This window comes from Chrysoperla carnea, chromosome X (assembly GCF_905475395.1).
Source record: "Chrysoperla carnea chromosome X, inChrCarn1.1, whole genome shotgun sequence".
Lineage (NCBI taxonomy): Eukaryota > Metazoa > Arthropoda > Insecta > Neuroptera > Chrysopidae > Chrysoperla > Chrysoperla carnea.
This window is the reverse complement of record NC_058342.1, coordinates 29,399,561-29,418,007: the sequence shown is the minus strand read 5'-3', so window position 1 is coordinate 29,418,007 and position 18,447 is coordinate 29,399,561. Positions and strand designations below refer to the sequence as shown.

General features: G+C 29.5%; 1 protein-coding gene and 1 non-coding gene across 2 annotated transcripts in view; one reads left to right on the top strand and one right to left on the bottom strand.

Moving 5' to 3' along the window:
* Positions 1-18,447, top strand: part of LOC123303048 — a 509,686-nt gene that overhangs the window by 183,325 nt on the left and 307,914 nt on the right. The gene's annotated exons all lie outside the window — the stretch shown is intronic.
* On the bottom strand, positions 44-117 carry Trnan-guu. The gene has a single exon. It is a non-coding gene; the product is annotated as a tRNA-Asn (tRNA).

Below are 18,447 nucleotides of genomic sequence, written 5' to 3'. Positions count from 1 at the left end.
TGCTTATCTATATATTGTTAATAAAAACATAAACAAAAAATTTCGCCCCCGGGAGGGCTCGAACCACCAACCTTTCGGTTAACAGCCGAACGCGCTAGCCACGCGCGCCACGGAGGCTGTTATTTATTGTAAATCATAACAATATTCAATATTATTAATCTACTTCAAAAAAATATATGGGCATCAGATAGTATATGTACATAAGTATAAATATGAAATATTATTTAAGTATTCATATATCTTGAAAAAAGTAACAAAAAAATAGTCCCATGTCAATTTGCTCCCAACAGATTCTTTTTACATCAACAATATCTAATATTATTCATATAGCATTAACAGGGTGTCTCAGTTATTCATTTTTACGACTGCTCTATTAAAAGGGCAAGGAAGCAGTGTATTATTTATAGAGTCAGGTGGTCGGCGGTAGAATTTTTTTTAATGCTGTAGTAAGTCATTCTTTATATTAATTTCGAAAATGTTTTTTAAAGAAAATTATCAACTTATTTTATTTTAATTATTTTATTTATTCAACAGCCTCCGTGGCGGAAAGCTGATTTAGCGTAACTCAATCAGCTAACACGCCCTACTGTTAACAAAATAGTTAATGCATCTTTCTCTGATGTGTGATGTTTTTTGTTTGGTTAATTAGAAGCTTCCGATTTCTTACTTGATTTATTTATTGATAAAGTCACTTTTGGTGCAGTTATTCTGAAACATCTTGTACATATGCTTATCTTACAAGACACCGTCGCCATCTGTATTCATATATAAAAATAAATATGGATAAAAACATCATATAAGTATCTCACTGTGTTTTTTGTATAATTTTTTGTAACATTTAGTACTATTTGCCACAAAAAATATTTGCTCCGTGGAGTGCTTTACTTTATACACTTCAACATCTTCACTCTGAAATTGTTCTAAATCTAGACTTAAATTTAAATTAGTTGCTATAAAAGATCTGCTGAAGTTGGTAAAATTTGTTTGTGTTCTATCTAAAGAAGAGATATTTCTAGGACTTAGTAGTATTTCTTACAACATTTGGCTAAAAGTACTTTTTTACGAAATATTCCAAAGAGCTGTTAGTTATAAATATTTGTATAAGTTTAAGTCGATATTTAACTCTAAGGATAGGAGTTCACACTATTTAAAAGACATTTTAGATCATTTATTAGCAATTTTAGGTCAATATTATACATTTCACCATTTAAGGGTTAGATTATAAATGTATTTTGACCCGTGACATTCTTTTGTTTTTAATAATATAAAATTTAAAATACATTGTATTCATATGTTCATTTATTTTTTCAACAAATTATCTCTGCCATCTATTGAGTAAAAAAAAACAGATTTGGTAGACTTAAAGCAAATGAACATACAAGTCAAAAAATAAATTGAAATTATTTTTTAAATTATCAATCTCTTTGAGCAATAATGTTGTGTTTCTTAATGTTTTTGAGGACAAAAAGTATAAATAAAAGTTCAAAGTACTTATTGTTCACAGTTATGTATTTAAGTTTTATAATATTAAAAACAAAAGAATGTCATAAGTCAAAATAAATTGACTTTAATCCTTTTCTATCAGGTGTAATAAAAATTTTTATAATAAATGTTATAATTAAACACGGAAGGGTCAAATTAAAATTCTAAATGACATTTGAAAAAATAGATTTTTTACATGCTTATTGGTTCGCGATAAAATCTGCTACTTCTTTAAATTAAATAATATAAATAAATGAAATAAATTTTCACAAAAATAAAAATACTTCAAAGCATTTTTCAATGTAACCAGTTTTGTATTGCTCTCATGCCTTACAAAGTAGTACCAATTGAAGCTCTTTTTTTGTACACTTTTATACTTCAATTAAAAAAATAATATTTTTTTTTTTCACTGTGTTTGTTTTGTTCACGTCTTAATACAATAATAATTAATTTGATATTATATACATATGTACGTAACTTGTATACATGTTATATACAATTCGAATACTTATACGCCATATTTGTAATGATTTTTTAAGAGCTTTCATTATATATTCATTACATACTAGGATCCTGTATCATTTTTGGCTATTTTATTAATCTTGAATATACAAATTTTAATTCCATGTTTATAACGCTTATCGGATATAAAGTAATTTTGACCCAAAAAGTACAAAAATCAGGTGCATTCAATGACTGGTCGAATAGTTTTTGAGATACGAGCTAAAATCGATCCAAATAATGTGATATCTCAGAAACTTTGCATCCAATCATTAAATTAACCCGATTTTTATACTTTTTGGATCAAAATTACCCCATCCACCGACTTTCATTAAATTCTGAAACAAAATTTTTTTTTTGCATATTCCTCGATTTTTTCAAAAGGGTACCCCTTAAAAAAATTGCAAAAAATTGAAAAATTTTTTTTATCTCCAATTTCGATAAAACTCAGTATATAAGGTAATTTTGACCCAAAAAGTCCAAAAATCGGGTGCATTTAATGACTGGTCGAATAGTTTTGGAGATACGAGCGAAAATCGATCCAAATATTGCGATAACTCAGAAACTCTGCATCCAAGCATTAAATTAACCTGATTTTTATACTTTTTGGATCAAAATTACCCCATCCACCGACTTTCATTAAATTCTGAAACAAAATTTTTTTTTGCATATTTCTCGATTTTTTCAAAGGGGTACCCCTTAAAAAAATTTAAAAAAATCGAAAAATTTTTTTTATCTCCAATTTCGATAAAACTCAGTATATAAGATAATTTTGACCCAAAAAGTCCAAAAATCGGGTGCGTTTAATGACTGGTCGAATATTTTTTGAGATACGAGCTAAAATCGATCCAAATATTGCGATAACTCAGAAACTCTGCATCCAAGCATTAAATAAACCTGATTTTTATACTTTTTCTATCAAAATTACCTCATTCACCGAGTTTCATCAAATTCCAATTCAGATTTTGTCTATAAAATTAATAACATGCAGTTTCCATATACAAAATTCGCATCCCCTTTTGAGTCTCTTAGGGAATGAATTTCCAAAAAACCCTTCTTAGTGCTCACTAACGTTACTTAAGGAACGTATGTACAAAGGCTTCTAGACCTACCAGTTTCAGCTGTGCGTTGATCGATCAGTCAGCGACCGTTTATGTATATATATAGATAAAGCAAGCAAACTCTCATATTCAACATTGGCTATAGCGAGTATTTCAACAATCAACACAGTTAATTGTTTATTTTTACAAGTTTAGTAATGTAGCCAATGGCTTTATTTGACAAATGTTACTACTGTTAAAACATTTTTCGAATCATGTTAAGAATTCCACTTAATTTTAAGATTATATGGTTATCTATATCAATTATTCATATATTCGACTTCTTTAATAGTCGGAAAACTACTCTAAATATTAAATTAAATATTAACTTCAAATTATATTTAATGACGTATAATAACACATATTATTTGAAAAATTCGATATATTATTCGAATTTTTTTCGATTATGTTTTAAATAATTTTGTATCAAAGTACAGTAGAGTGTCGGTAATCGGAGACGTCCAATAATCAGAACACTTTTCGCTCGCTCACACTTTCTACAGCATTCTAAGAGTTTTAAGCGTTGATGACGTCACCACTATTTTTCAAGTAGATAAACAAGTCAAACAGGCATTTACTCTCAAACTTTTAGCTTCGAAGCTTTTGAAGAATGTTCCATACTTCCTGAAATATTTTTTATTATATCTAAATTTCCTATATTTTTTTCGACAAAATATTTCATATTATGGTTTGTTATTATAAAGAACATTCACACACGTGCTTAAAACCATTCTTTCACAAACACCCCCCACTCTCACTCCCTCCATTACTACTACACACTTTCAAAAACAGGATTATTATAGTCATAATAATATCTACATATATGGCATATTAAACACTTTATTTTTTACACGATACTCCACCAGAGTTTTTGTGTTTGACCATTTTTCCAAAAAAAAAAAAATTTCATTCAAAAGTTAGTAGTATTTGAAAGATTCATTTTACCATAGACCGTTGTTTAAGCAAATTTTTTTAAATAAAAGAAAATATTTGAAAAACTGAAAACTGGTTTCACATTTTATTTTCCACTGAATCCTTTACTGACTAGTATTTTCCAAAAACTCAACACATATCCTCTCATAAACCAAAACTTAATATTGTAACGTTTCAATACAATTAAAATCACACAAGTGAATTCATTGAAAACTTTGATATATTTTACTGATTAACATTCAATTTTCTTGCAATTACCTACTAAACTATGTGCAATTTTTTTTTCACCAGACGTTTGAGATGCCAGAATTTCACTGTTTTCTAGACAAAACCTTCCCACAGTTGTTCACGCCATCAGACTCGTCACAGATTTGGATTTAAGATGATTGTAAACTTACAGTATTGTAAAATAGTTTTGGTTTATTGCACGGTACATACATGTAAACCAAATAGATTCTTTGAAGCAAAGTACTGACTTACTTTTGGCTTTTCAATACCACACAACTACAAAAACATATAATATATTGTGTGCAAGTGATGATTATAAATTTGATAATATAGATATCGCTCTTCAATCATCAATACTCTTACTATAGTCGTCTCTGTTCATCAAATGATGGATCGTCGATGAACTCGTAAGTAATTAAATTAAAATTTTGTTTTTATATCATCGACAACCTTATATTTTTATGGTATTATTATAAACTACAAGATTGTCTAAATATTTTAGATAGTTTTTTATCATACTCTCTAGATTTTTTGATATAGAAATATCCAATTGAAAAGGATAACTTATGGTTCACCATTTTTTCAGCCAACTTAAAACGATAAAATAATAATAAAAAGCCCGATGACCTAGGAATTTTTTGTGATTTTTGGAAACTTTGTTAATCGAAAAATGAATTTATAAAGTTTTATTGAAATCGTCCTTAAGCATCTTGTACCATACGTTACAAATAAAATGATTATTAAATCGATGACAAATAACGTTTGATTTTTGATATTTTTTTCTATTTAATATTAATGATGCTTATTAAATTTGACATGTTTTTGTTCTTTTATATCCAAAAAATAACGAAAAGTTTAAAAATACATTAATTTCGAAAGACAAACATAATTATTTTTGTGTAAGTTTATTGTAACAAGAATTTTAATAGCTTGTTGGTAAGTCCTTTATGTAAAATTTCGAAAATGAACAAAAATTAAATTATCATGGAATAAAAATAAATATACCCACGAAACACTCCCGTGAAACTGTCACATCGGTCTTAAGTTAGCAAAGTTATAGGCTAGGGGGGCACACCAAGCACGAATTTTACTTCAGAAGTTTACATGATAACGAAACACTATTAATATAATTTTATAGATGGAAATATAAGTCAATGGTTTGTGTATATGATTTAAATTTAATTCTATTTTCTCTATTATATCCAAATTTTATCCAATTTTGATAAACCGAGTATGTAATTCTACTAAATTAGGATCATACTTTTCAAATTTATGGTCAAAATTAGCCTAGCTAGAATAGGTTTTATAGACGTGATGTCAGGGTCTAGGTATACAGCAGATAGCTGATAGGTAGCGAAAAACTAGCTATATCACAGCTGAAAAGTTTGGCCCAAAATTAGTGAGTTTCAACAAAATTTTCTAAAAAATCGGATCCAATTTGTCTGTGTATCGAAAAAATCGAATTTTTTAACTTGATGACGTCATCAAAATCCAAAAAATTTTATTTTGCTCTATCCTATCCAAATTTTATCCAAATTTGATAAATCGAGTATGCAATTCTACTAAATTTTGGCCATACTTTTCAAATTTGTGGCCAGAATTGACCTAGTTATAATAAGTTTCAAGAATGTGAAGTCCTGGTCTTGGAATTAAGCACATAAGTTATAGCTAGCAAAAAACTGACATTACAGATAAAAAATTTGGGCAAAAATTAGTGGGTTTCAAAAACATTCCAAAAAATTGGATCCAATTTGTCTGTGTTATCTAAAAAAATCGAATTTTTTAACTTGATGACGTCAAAAAATTTTATTTTTCTCGATCATATTCAAATTTTATCCAATTTTCATGAACCAAGTATGTAATCCTACTAAATTTGGGTCATACTTTTCAAATTTGTTGTTGAATATTAAGACAGGTTATAAATTGCAGGTAGATGCTCAGTAGAAAATAAATAATAAAACAAAAATAACATCTCCAAACAATGAGTAGCATCTGTATGGAATTACAATTATACAAAATAAATGAATTGCATTGAATTACAAAAAAAAAAGAGGTGGGAAAATAAAAAGAGACAGGAAAACTTTTTCTAAATTTCACAATTTCACAATATAATTTAATTACTTTTATTATTCTCAACTGTTTATTAAATAATTTGTATTAAAAAACAAAAAAAAATAAAAAATAAAAACACATTAGGATGTATATTCAGGGTTGGAAAATTCTGGATAAATCCGAATACTTGTAGGAGTAGGCATTGGATGAATAAATCAAAAAAAGTATGAATAAAATCTATAAATTTTTATATCAAAAAATTTACTCGGGGCTATTCGTTGCTTTGCTTGATTAAAACCGGTAATTTTTGTATAAAAGGATACAAAAATTGGATTCAATTGACAATTGGATGAGCTGTTTTTACGATATGGCTTTAGATCTTTCGATATTTCGATAAATTCACGAACAAAGAAGTGTTTTAAGTCATCCGGTTCTTGTAAATTAAAAATTGGGCAATTTTGGTCACTGTTAAGCTCGTACTCGAGACCATTTACAAGCAAACGGAAAAGACACCGGCTAGCAGTAATAATTTGGCAAATTGTTCTGAGTTTGGAGCAGCGAAACTCAAGTAACGCGTGTGAATTACAGTTGAATAAATGTCGATACATGCTGCTGTAAGGGGATGAATTAATTAAAATTAAATCATTTTCATAAAGCTTTTGCTAGTAGCTTTCCAATACCGTATTCATCGATTTTCTGATCGTCCTGATAGATTGATTGTTCCAAAGATATAGATTGTCGGAACAATGCAGAAGTGTTTGCAATTGTGAGCACAAATTACCACCTATTACGTTTTTTGGGCAAGATGTAAGTCCCGCAGCCGCAAACAACAGAGTTTTATTTACTTACAGGAGAATCAAGTGAGTGCAGCCAGTACCTGTCTGTTCTTTTAAAGACTTGTAGAAAACGTATTATCATTTGAATTATAAAAAATTACAGAAATTTTGCAGCCTTATTTTGATTAATTATGGAATTTTTAGGTTAAAATGTGGATTTACTGCTTTTTAAAGTTGTGTTTTATCGCCTTTTGATTGAAATAATCTGACATCCTTGACTTTATATGTTAAACTAGCTGTGAACTACCCGCTTTGCTGGGCAACATCCCCACTTGCACCCCTCCCTCCACATTTCCATGCGTGGGATAACAGTTTTGTAATGTACACGTCATGCTCTTTTATTTGATACCCCACTTAGGTATATTTGTAAATATTCGATAATTCCTTCCCACTCCGAAGGTTAAAAGTAGATAAACACAATAGATCTTTGAAGCTGGTTGTATATCGTGTCAATATTTGAGCTTAATCGATGCACAACTTTTTTAGTTTTTGAAGCATATCCCTTTCAATCCCTATTTCAACCTCTTACTCTACTATAATATGGATGTATTATACATAAAAACCTTCCTCTTGAATCACTCTATCTATTAAAAAAACCGCATCAAAATCCGTTGCGTAGTTTCAAAGATTTAAGCGTACAAAGGGACATAGGGACATAGGGACAGAAAAAGCGACTTTGTTTTATAATATGTAGTGATATCCCATTTTTAATGATTAATTTCACAAAAAAATGAATTTCACCTGTTAGAAATTTCGTTCAAATGATTCGCAACCCTGTTTAAAAACATAATAGGTACGTGTTTCGTGTATAGTATAATATAAAATGTCAGAAATTCTAAAATATATTGTACCTTCTGTGACAGTTTTAGACTGTTTTGTATTGTTTTGTATTAAAAGTGATGTTTGTTATGTTACTTACTTTCTATATTTTAAATAAAATAAAAACGATTTTATTTTTGTTTAATGTTTTTTAATATAATTGTGGTGCATTCACACTAAATTCGTTTACTCAGAATTACATACCTTTACAAAAAATTTTTCGATTATTTGTCTGTCAAATAGCCCACTTGAAAGAAAAGTTGGTTTTATACTTATTGTTTGTCAGTGTCGTAAAAGATGAAATTTATACGTCAACTTGACTAGTTAAGTGATTGAGCTCGCCATGATTATAATAATCTTCGGATAAAGTCGTATTGCTGCCCCTCTCACCCCCCGTGATGACGTTACCGGTGACACTGGTGACAGCATTTAAAAGGTTATTTATGACAATTTCTTTGTAAAACTTAATTCATTCATGAAAATAAAAATACAAATGTCGATGACTATTTAAGTTTCTCGAGAAGAATTTGACATTCCCGCCATTTCCGACTCTGCCCGAAGCTTCAATGAGCTGTTACCAGTTTGTTACCAAAGTTTTTTTATATTTTCTTTTTGGAAAGCGCCTTAAGGTAATGTTTTTTTTGTTTGCATAAACAGAACCTGCGATAAATTTTCTTCATGATCAAAACTTTTTTGAAGCTCAATCACCGATTCATTTTTGTACAATTAACATTATTGTGAGTTCTTTCATAACGTACTGTGTTAAAAATCACAATTTTAAAATGAAATAATTCACAATTTCGCCCCCCAAGAGGTCCAAAAACTGTGTTTCTTGTGATCAAGGGCCCGCAAAAAAAAGAACATTCACCGTACTTGTTCACACAGCCGAACTACTTTAAGTGTAAAGAAGTGTCCTTAAAAACAATAAATTCTATGTCAACTTGGCAACTATGGTCTCAATTTTTTTTTCACATAATTGAATCAAATTTGTTGTAAATTGATTGATATTATTTGGAAAAAGCAGGCAATACTTGTTTTTATTAATATTATTTAAATTTACAATTTTCAAGTTTGGGAATAAAAACCTACGAACAATAAAATACATAATGTTTCATTTGTGTAAGGCGTTCATTTTTGACAATCTTTACAACAAATTGATGGAAAAAAAAATTATTTTCTTTTCTAAATTGTCCTGATTGTTTATTTCATTAAATACTAGAGTAATACCCACCCGCTTCGATGGGTTTAAAAGTAAAGATTGATAAAGATTGCTCTCGCTAATCTCCTTTCTATAACACTCGAAATAATGGTAAGGATTGTTTTACACAGGTAAAATATATGTATGGTTTTCTATTTTTTTTTTAAATGTATTATAGTTGTAATTATTCATTGAGTATATCAGATAAGATGGCCGTGAAATATTTTATATTAACTTTTTTTGTAAGTTATGGTAATATCAAATGACTACTTTTAAAGAAATCTGTAATTTATGGTAATGTCATATGTCAAATTAAATTAAATTTTAAGTTTTTTTTATTAATATATCTTTATAAATTATATCTCATGTGTTATTCTGAAGTATGAGCTATATTGCTGTACAGTTTCATTAAAACCCATTCGCTAGTTTTAGCGTGAAAGCGTAACAAACAAACACTCGATATCCCCTATTCACACTCCATACTCTCCAAAGTTAGTGCAGGATCACTGACATCGAAATGGTAACGGTCGCTCTTTGTGCTTTATATTTAAAGTAAATCGCCTAAAGAACTAGTGCAGCTAGTTATAATTTTCTTTATAGGAAAATATTTGTCACACTTTTTTTTTGTAGTGCCTCAGCAACCTTAATACAAATGGCTCCGTTCATTACACATCCGTTATAAATAAAATCTATATTTGCCAAGGGTAACAAATGGACAAAATTGATTGATCACTTTTTTATATTTTCGATAATGTCTTCTTTTTTTTTAACACAGTTTGTCAATTGGCATAAATATTATTTGGGAAAATATTTATAAAAGGGGAGAAAGTATATTGAATAAAAAATGGAATACATCACTAATTCATTTGTTCGTTGAGAGATGCTACCTTGAAACTTTATAAACCTTTTAAATTTACACGATATTTTTACGTGTTCCATAAAACAATCTGATAATGATGTTTCATTTGAGTACTTGGATTTTAATCAATAATTTTCTTAGCAAATATGAAGAATGAGGAAGTTTAGGGTAGTTTAGTTTATATTGGCTAACCACGAAGGACACACTTAGGCTATAGAGAACCTTTGTGATACCATATATGTGTTTTACCACCTTTCCGCTGATAATTTCATTTATCAGCTCCTCAATTTTAGAGGATGAGTGTACCTCCTTCATGCATATACCATGCACTACACCAGCCCATCACAACTATTAATTAAATTAATTTTGTTGCGAAGGCGGGAATCGAACCCGCTACCCTAAGCATACCGCTGACGGAATTGGTTACGCCTTAGGCAACTGAGCTAATAGTGCGACATTCATAATCGAAATTGAAAATATAATTTCAAAGAAACTTGCACGTGGCAAGAATTTTTCATTCCTGAAACAAGGGAAGTATTCCACTGAAAGCTTTATCAGAATATGGTGAGTTTTCACTTTCTACGCAATAAGGCATACAAACTTCCTTTATGAACATATCGCATTGTAGATCTCAAGCTGGATAATCTATGATCTAAATTAAAGTCTATTGTATCATATATTTCATAGTGATTTGCAGTTTTTTTTTTCTTCCTGTAAGGTTACTTAATCCCCTTGTCATTAATGAATCATTTTTAGTATATGTGTTTTTCGATACCGTTTTACATATTTGCTTATAAACAATATAGTTTATTAATATTTTATTTTTAACCCTTAAATGTAAAAAAAGTTCGAAGGGAAACACTAAAATCTATTTTGGTATAAATTTCTCTTATTTGAAGCGATAATCAATTTTTTCAGAAATTATAATTTTTAACCAGATTTTATAGTTTTTAATTTGACTGATTGAAGTCGAAAGTTTAACAATTGTAAATTCTACTTTATTTTTTGATTTTCTTCGCCAGTGGGCTGCCAGGAATTTTTCATGACAAGCTTCACTAACTTTAAAAAAAACCTGAATCAAAATATGTTATTTTTCAATCTCTGAGGGAATTCGCCTTGCTAACGCAGCTCCTGCGCTACGAATTGTTTTCATACTTTCAAAAAAACTATTATCAAATTGAATCAACGTTTGCATAAAAGGGTTTAAATATTCACTATTAAAAATTATTTACTAACTTTATATAAAATTCTTGTTTTTTATATATGCAGATTTGAGGGCGGATATCCACAGTATATGTATATCGTATATATAAAACAATATCAAATGTTTTTTTTAGAATAATTTATGAATGTTTTTGTAATGTCTACGAGCATTTGATCATCGATCGATCAAATGCAACATGACAGTATGAACTTAACAAAATAAAACGATGACACTTATTTATGGAAATCATTTTGATATCTGTCTATCTTCTACTCTACTCTAGTCTACTGTACTCTATGCAAGCAAACAAACAAATTACTACGATAAACAATTAAAACCGGAAACCCAAGCCCCCCAAATTCCTTGTTTATCGATCGATTTTTCTCATTAACGATACTATAATTACTGATACCAAATTTTACAGTACATAAACGTATAAGCAGGCACATGAACAAAGGAGAAACAAGTGAAAACAAACAATTGACTGAGTTAATGGTTGAAATACCATGCACATATAGTGTTGATTACTCTATCACTTTACACATACATACATGTCACACATATATGACTGATATCCCCATATAATACATATTATACCATTTGTGCATAATTTGCGTTCTCACGGGTAAACGATGTTCACTAAAAAATGTTTCAAACAAAAGTTGTTTATTTTTTGATAAGAAACATTTTTTACATTTATACTTTTGTGTTATCTGTAACGGTTTACAAGATGCGTCCGGCGGAACCGAGAACCAATTGGCCTATGTTGCTCATTTACAAACTCGACCTCACATTTTACGTCCTGAGTGCGCTGTAAAAATTTCAGCTTGATATCTTTTTTCGTTTTTGAGTTGTCGTGCCCACAGTCGAACGGACAGACAACCGGAAATGGACTAATTAGGTTATTTTATAAACCCCTAAACCAAAATTTTGTTCGTAGCATCAATTTTTTTAAGCGTTACAAACTTGGTACTAAACTTAGTATACCCTGCCTATTACATATATGCATGATATAAAAATACTAAAATAACAAAGGACCAAATGTTGTCCTATTTCTTCCCTAATTTTCTTAAAACACTTTCATTGAATATTTCCAAATCTTTCTTTACATATTAAAGCTATTGTAATTTTTTCTCTTTGTGTGTTTTAAAAATTTACATTTTCAAGATAGTAGAGTACTTTTGACAAACCTTGTACCGTATACTTCATATTTAATATTTAATATTTAATATTTATATTTTGATATAATAATAGAACACCAGGTAACCGTTTTGTCCCATAAATACAATATTGATCAATATATCAGAATATTATATTTGAAAATAATGTTTTCTAAGTATAATAAAAGAATTTATTATTGTAAAAAAAATACAATATTTTTCATTTCCATACAATTACACAATCACCATATTTTTTTTTTGGAACACACAAAATGGGATATTTTCTTTATGCAGTTATTGTGCAGACAGAGGTGCTTGCTTTTACAATAAATAAAATCTGTAGAATATTGGAGTAGGTTCCTAATTCGTACCACCTAGCTTTAAAGAGTTTTTATATTTACTATGATAAATTTTTTTTTGAATCAAAAGATACGGTATCGATTTAAAGAATATTTAAAATAGAGAATAATTTTTAGATGTTTAAACGCAGTACTTTTGGTGCTCTGTTGATGACGTATTAATATGTGATCTGTCAATTGGTGGCAGTTTACAACACAGAATTTACATACGTAGTTATTTTTTTTTTTTTTAATAAAAAGCCGTAGAATAATAGAACTCAATGTAATACCATACAAAATATAAGTAATTAATACCATACAGTATGCCAACAAATCTGACAAGCCACATACTATGACGTCATGTCCGTTTTAAAATTTGAATTTTCGTTTTAGAAATTTGAAGTTCTCTCACTGAATTTGTACTTTTATTAATTAATTTAAAAATTACTTAAAAAATGGTTTAGTTGAAATGTCCAGCCAATTAAGTTACGGGAAAAAAATATTTGAACCAAATTTAAATTACATGAATATTCCCTATTGTACAGTAAGAAAATTTTTAGTTTGAAAAAACGGACTTTCTTATTTTTATAACAGGAACACAAAGTAACTTTGTTTAAAGTATTACAAACAATACAATAACTTCGAGTTATAATTTTATGGGGTAAATGTAATTTGAGATATCAATACTATGTTATTACTATATACAACAATGTATAAATTCGAAATATACAGGGTGTCACTGAATTGTTTTGTAAAACAAATCGAAAAAGAGAAACAGAAAAATATTTTTTTTTTTTTTTAAATCAAACAGTTTCAGAGATTTTTTTGTAAATTAGACAGATTAATTAAAACGTTCATTAGGTTAGGTTAGGTTAGAGTGTGTGTCCTGGGATGGGACACACTTCGACACTAGAGTCCGTTGTGATACCGAAAAAGGGTTGGCCCATCCCCGGCCACTACTCCATGAACCATTTCATTTCTTACACATAGAAATTTCATTACCATGAACCATTTCATTTCTTACACATAGAAATTTCATTACCTACACAGAGAAAACGTTCATTACCTACACATAGGAACTCAAGGACTCGAGCCGCCTTTTACAATTATTTACTTTTGCTACGGTATTGGAAATAAGACTTATCTCTTGTTATTAAAATACTAAAATTACTTGTAATGGGTTACTTATTTTTCAATTGTTTAACCTGTGACCTAATCAACTTGCCAAGCCTGATTTAAAATATTAATATTATTTCCTTTTTTTTGCAGGTAAATTTCAAAACCTTACCAAAAATCGTTTGGCCGGATCTATTCATTGGATACGATTGAGTGTTGGATGTCTACATTTGGGTAAAATGAGAATTTTATTTTATCTATAAAATACAATATCTAATTATAATATTATCTAAAAACATACTGCCGTAGGTTCGAATTAAAAACACTCAGAAATGCATTCTTTAGAAACTTTGATATATTTTATTGTTTGGCAAAGGTTTAAATGTTCTACAAAATTAACTAAAAATATTTATCTGGTAAAATATATTCACAGTCGTAGCAACCCTTCGGCATCCAACTTATAAGCCAGACTTAATTTCTGGTATACTTTCCATAGCAAATTTTTATACTACTTTTTTCATAGCAGCCCACAATAGGTACTGGAATCGCTACAATATCTAAGAATGTATTCCGTTATTTTTAAATATTTTGATAAAAAATAAAACAGGATATGGAAATGATAAATTTTCACTAAAACAAAACAGAAAAATATGAAAATACTCATTATTTATTTAAAAATAGTATGTTTATTGTAGAAAAAGCGTGGGATGCTTGATATTGTTGACTTAAACTTTTGAATATTAAAGTTAGTTTATATTATATTATGATACAGAAGTAATGACTATCCTACATATTTTTTTACATATAATTTTACAATTATTTGTATTTTATAGTTAATTTATACAGGGCCGGGTTTGAAAATAGAAAAAAATGTAGTGCTCGACCTCTAGACAAAGGAAAGGGTATGGAGTAATTTATGTCAGAGAATTAAGGTTCGGTTAGGTTAGAGTAGCCGTCCTGGGGTAAAACTTTACACATTTTTCATAAAATTAAGAGTATTTTACGTACGAGAAATTACACAAGAGTAATTTTTTGCTTATAACTTGATCAAAAAATACAAAAATATTTCTATTTTGAAAAATTAAAAATTTTGTACTTTGCGCTCCCTCCAACCCCTTGTTCGTCTGTCGATTTTTCTCATTAACGAACTTCACTTCATAACAAATTTTATTTGTAGTACAAAAGCAATAGCTTCATTTCCTTCAACAATTCTCTAAAAGATAAAATTGAGACTAATGGAATGCCACTTTGTATAAATAATATTAGGTGATGGTAACATCACTGTAAATATACACCAGGACTACACTCCATCCAGTTTGAAAACAAAGCAATAAAAGAACGAAAAGGGATGGATGTGGATCAACAACAGAGAATAACATTCATTGGATAATAACAAACACAACACAATGAACTGATAAAATAGAGAGTAAATTTTAACAGTAACAATCTGTTCAACAGGAACGTAACCATTTGTAACCATTTTGTATTTGTGACATGTGTTTTAACTACAATGTGCAAATGGGAAGCTCTATACAAATACAGTCAAACCTGGATAGAGGTTTCTCTGTAACCCGAGTTTCTCGCTAATGCAGGTGCATGGGTAGCGTTTCTCTCTTATAGAGGTACGCAACGATAACAAGTCACAGTAAGTACGAATGTAGTAAATATTCCTCCTAAATAATATAAATAAATAAAGCTCGAATGTCGCTTATAGAGGTATAGATAAGTTAGCAGTCTCACTTACAGAGGTCCATAACAGAGGTATCTGTTTCTCGCTAATAGAGGTTTTGTGAGCTTAAAATGACGGGTCCTGGCTATTACTCTCACTTTCTCACTTATCCAGTTCTAACTTACCCAGGTTTGACTGTATACTCTAATTACCAGAATAACTGTATAGTACAGTATGTGCGGCGCCAAATACTTAAAAAATAATAACTTGATAGAGTATTAGCATACTAAATATCTAATGGAGAGAATTAATGCATCTTTGAAATTTTTCACAATTGTTTATAGGGTTCTAAAAACTTCATTAAAAAATTGACCTCTCAAGGGTGTACCCAACCCCCATTTTCCGAAGTAGTAGGGAAATTAGATTACCCTTGACTGCAAGGCCCTTACGTTAGATTAGTCCTTGCGTTCAAAAATGGAACATCATTCCAGAAACGGGGATATTATTTTAAACTATATATAAATGTCTAGTTTCAATTTTATATGTATTTTCTGTAATAGTGTCGCCATTTTGGAATGTAAGGGCTTAAAACTTCAGAATCTAACCAACCTTTGGTACCTCATTAGCACCTAAAAAGTATCCAATTTGAGCATTTTTAAAATGCGATTTCTGTACTATGCATCGCTGGCGTAACAGAGTTAGTTACTATGCCTTTGACTCACCATGTCGGTTTTACAAAGTAGTACAAGATTATAATTTATTCCTGGAAAATCTCCAAGAAATTGAAGTGCAATCACTAGACATTCCACATTCCGCATGATACGCTCGTGTCAATGTGATATATGCAATGGCATATTATTTGTATATAAAATTTAGTAGCCAGATTATTATTGTTGGATTGCATTATGTTGTTGAATAAGCTAGGCTCTAAATGACTGTGTTGTCTGACAGATCAGTTAACTATAGTTACTACATTATATTACATTACAGTACATTGCAAAACAATTTATTAAATGTTTTCAGGCAGACACACTACACTACACTGATACAGACACACAACTTTGACTGTTGGCACTGGTTTTCACAATGCAGTGTTGTTATTGTTCGTTTTGTGGTCAATTATTTTGATATATTACTGCTTATGTTTACAATCTGTAGTGTTACTCCACTTGAAATAGTTCAAAAATCACTGATTTTCTGAAATAGAAACAAAATTGTTGAAATACCCTGTACAAACATTGTGAATATCAACACTTGCATTATTATACCCTGTATATATGTTATGTATATCAAGGTATACTAGGTTAAGTCCCAAGTTTGTAACGCTTAAAAATATTGATACTACCAACAAAATTTTGAAATATATTAAGATATGAGATATCAAGCTGACATTTTTACGTGCTCACGAAGTAAAAAGTGAGGCTAAGTTCGTAAATGAGCAATATAGATCAATTGAATCTCTGGTCCGTAGGAAAAATAATAATGGGGTTTCACCTCCGATTTTCTCACTTATATGCCTATGCCACCCACATCATTATTTGTTAATCTTCATTTATTTAACTACTCCATATATACAATTACATTTTTTTTATTATTTGAGTCTAGTTGGTTACTTCGTTCTTACCCAAGCGACGACAAAATGATTAATTCTACCGCGCCATTATTTAAAACTGTTCACACTTGCGCTGCTTGGGTTCGAGCCCGCAACCTAATTCTAAGTAGACAAACGCTTCAAGTCAATAGTCTTAGAACACTCGGCCATTTAGGCTCTAAATCTTGCAAACCGCTAGAGATAAAACGAAAGTTTAAATGTAAAAAGAGTTCCATATAAAAATTAAACTTTTGTTTGAAACATTCTTTTGTAAACGTCACTTTTTACCCGTTTACCCTGCGGGAAAATGATGATGTTTTAAAAAAATGTTTTAAATAAAAGTTGTAATTTTTTTCATTAGAAATTTTTTACTGTTTAAGAATACATCAGAATACATCATAAAAATTTCAGTTCAATATCCCTTTTCGTTTTTGAGTTATCGTGATGACGGACAGGCGACCAGACGTACCGACGGACAAATGTAAATGAACTTACAAGGCTTGATAGGTGAATGGTTACTTTTTCCCCAGACAATGAGAGCTATTTCATCTAATTTAGACGGAGTAACACGTAACAAAACTATCAGTGTATGTGTAAATGGATGTTACATAATTTCGTGTGGGTTATACAAAACTCTCTCCCATTGACTGTCGGCATGTCAAAAATTTGTTTTTCGATGATAATTTGATAATAATTTTCAATATTTATAACACTTTTGAATCAAATGTTTTATTATTTTAATGTAATCCATCATTTTAACACTTTATTAAATAGCATTTATGTGTGCATTATTTTGGACTAGAGTGATACCCACCCGCTTCGCTGGGTTTAAAAGTAAAGATTGATAAAAATTGCTCTCGCTTATCCCCTTTCTATAAGACACGAAATAATGGTAAGGAAAGTATTACACAGGTAAAATATATGTATGGTTTTCTATTTTTTTAAATGTATAATAGTCGTAATTATTCATTGAGTATATCAGAAAAGATGGCCGTGAAATATTTTATATTGACTATTTTTACAGAAATCTGTAATTTATGGTAATGTCAAATTAAATTAATTAAAAAAAAATTTTTTTTTATTAATGTATTTTTATAAATTATATCTCATGTGTTATTCTGAAGTATGAGCTATATTACAGTTTATTAAAAACCACTGGCTAGTTTTAGCGTGAAAGCGTAACACACAAACAAACGAACAAACAAACATGCTTACTTTCGCATTTATAATATATAGAGAGATGAAGTGTGAAATATGTTTACAGGCTGATTGCACGGTTTATGTGTGTAATGGGTATCTCGTTTTATACAACAAGGCGGTTTATTATAAAAATTGAATATTGAATTTAGCATTTACGCTCA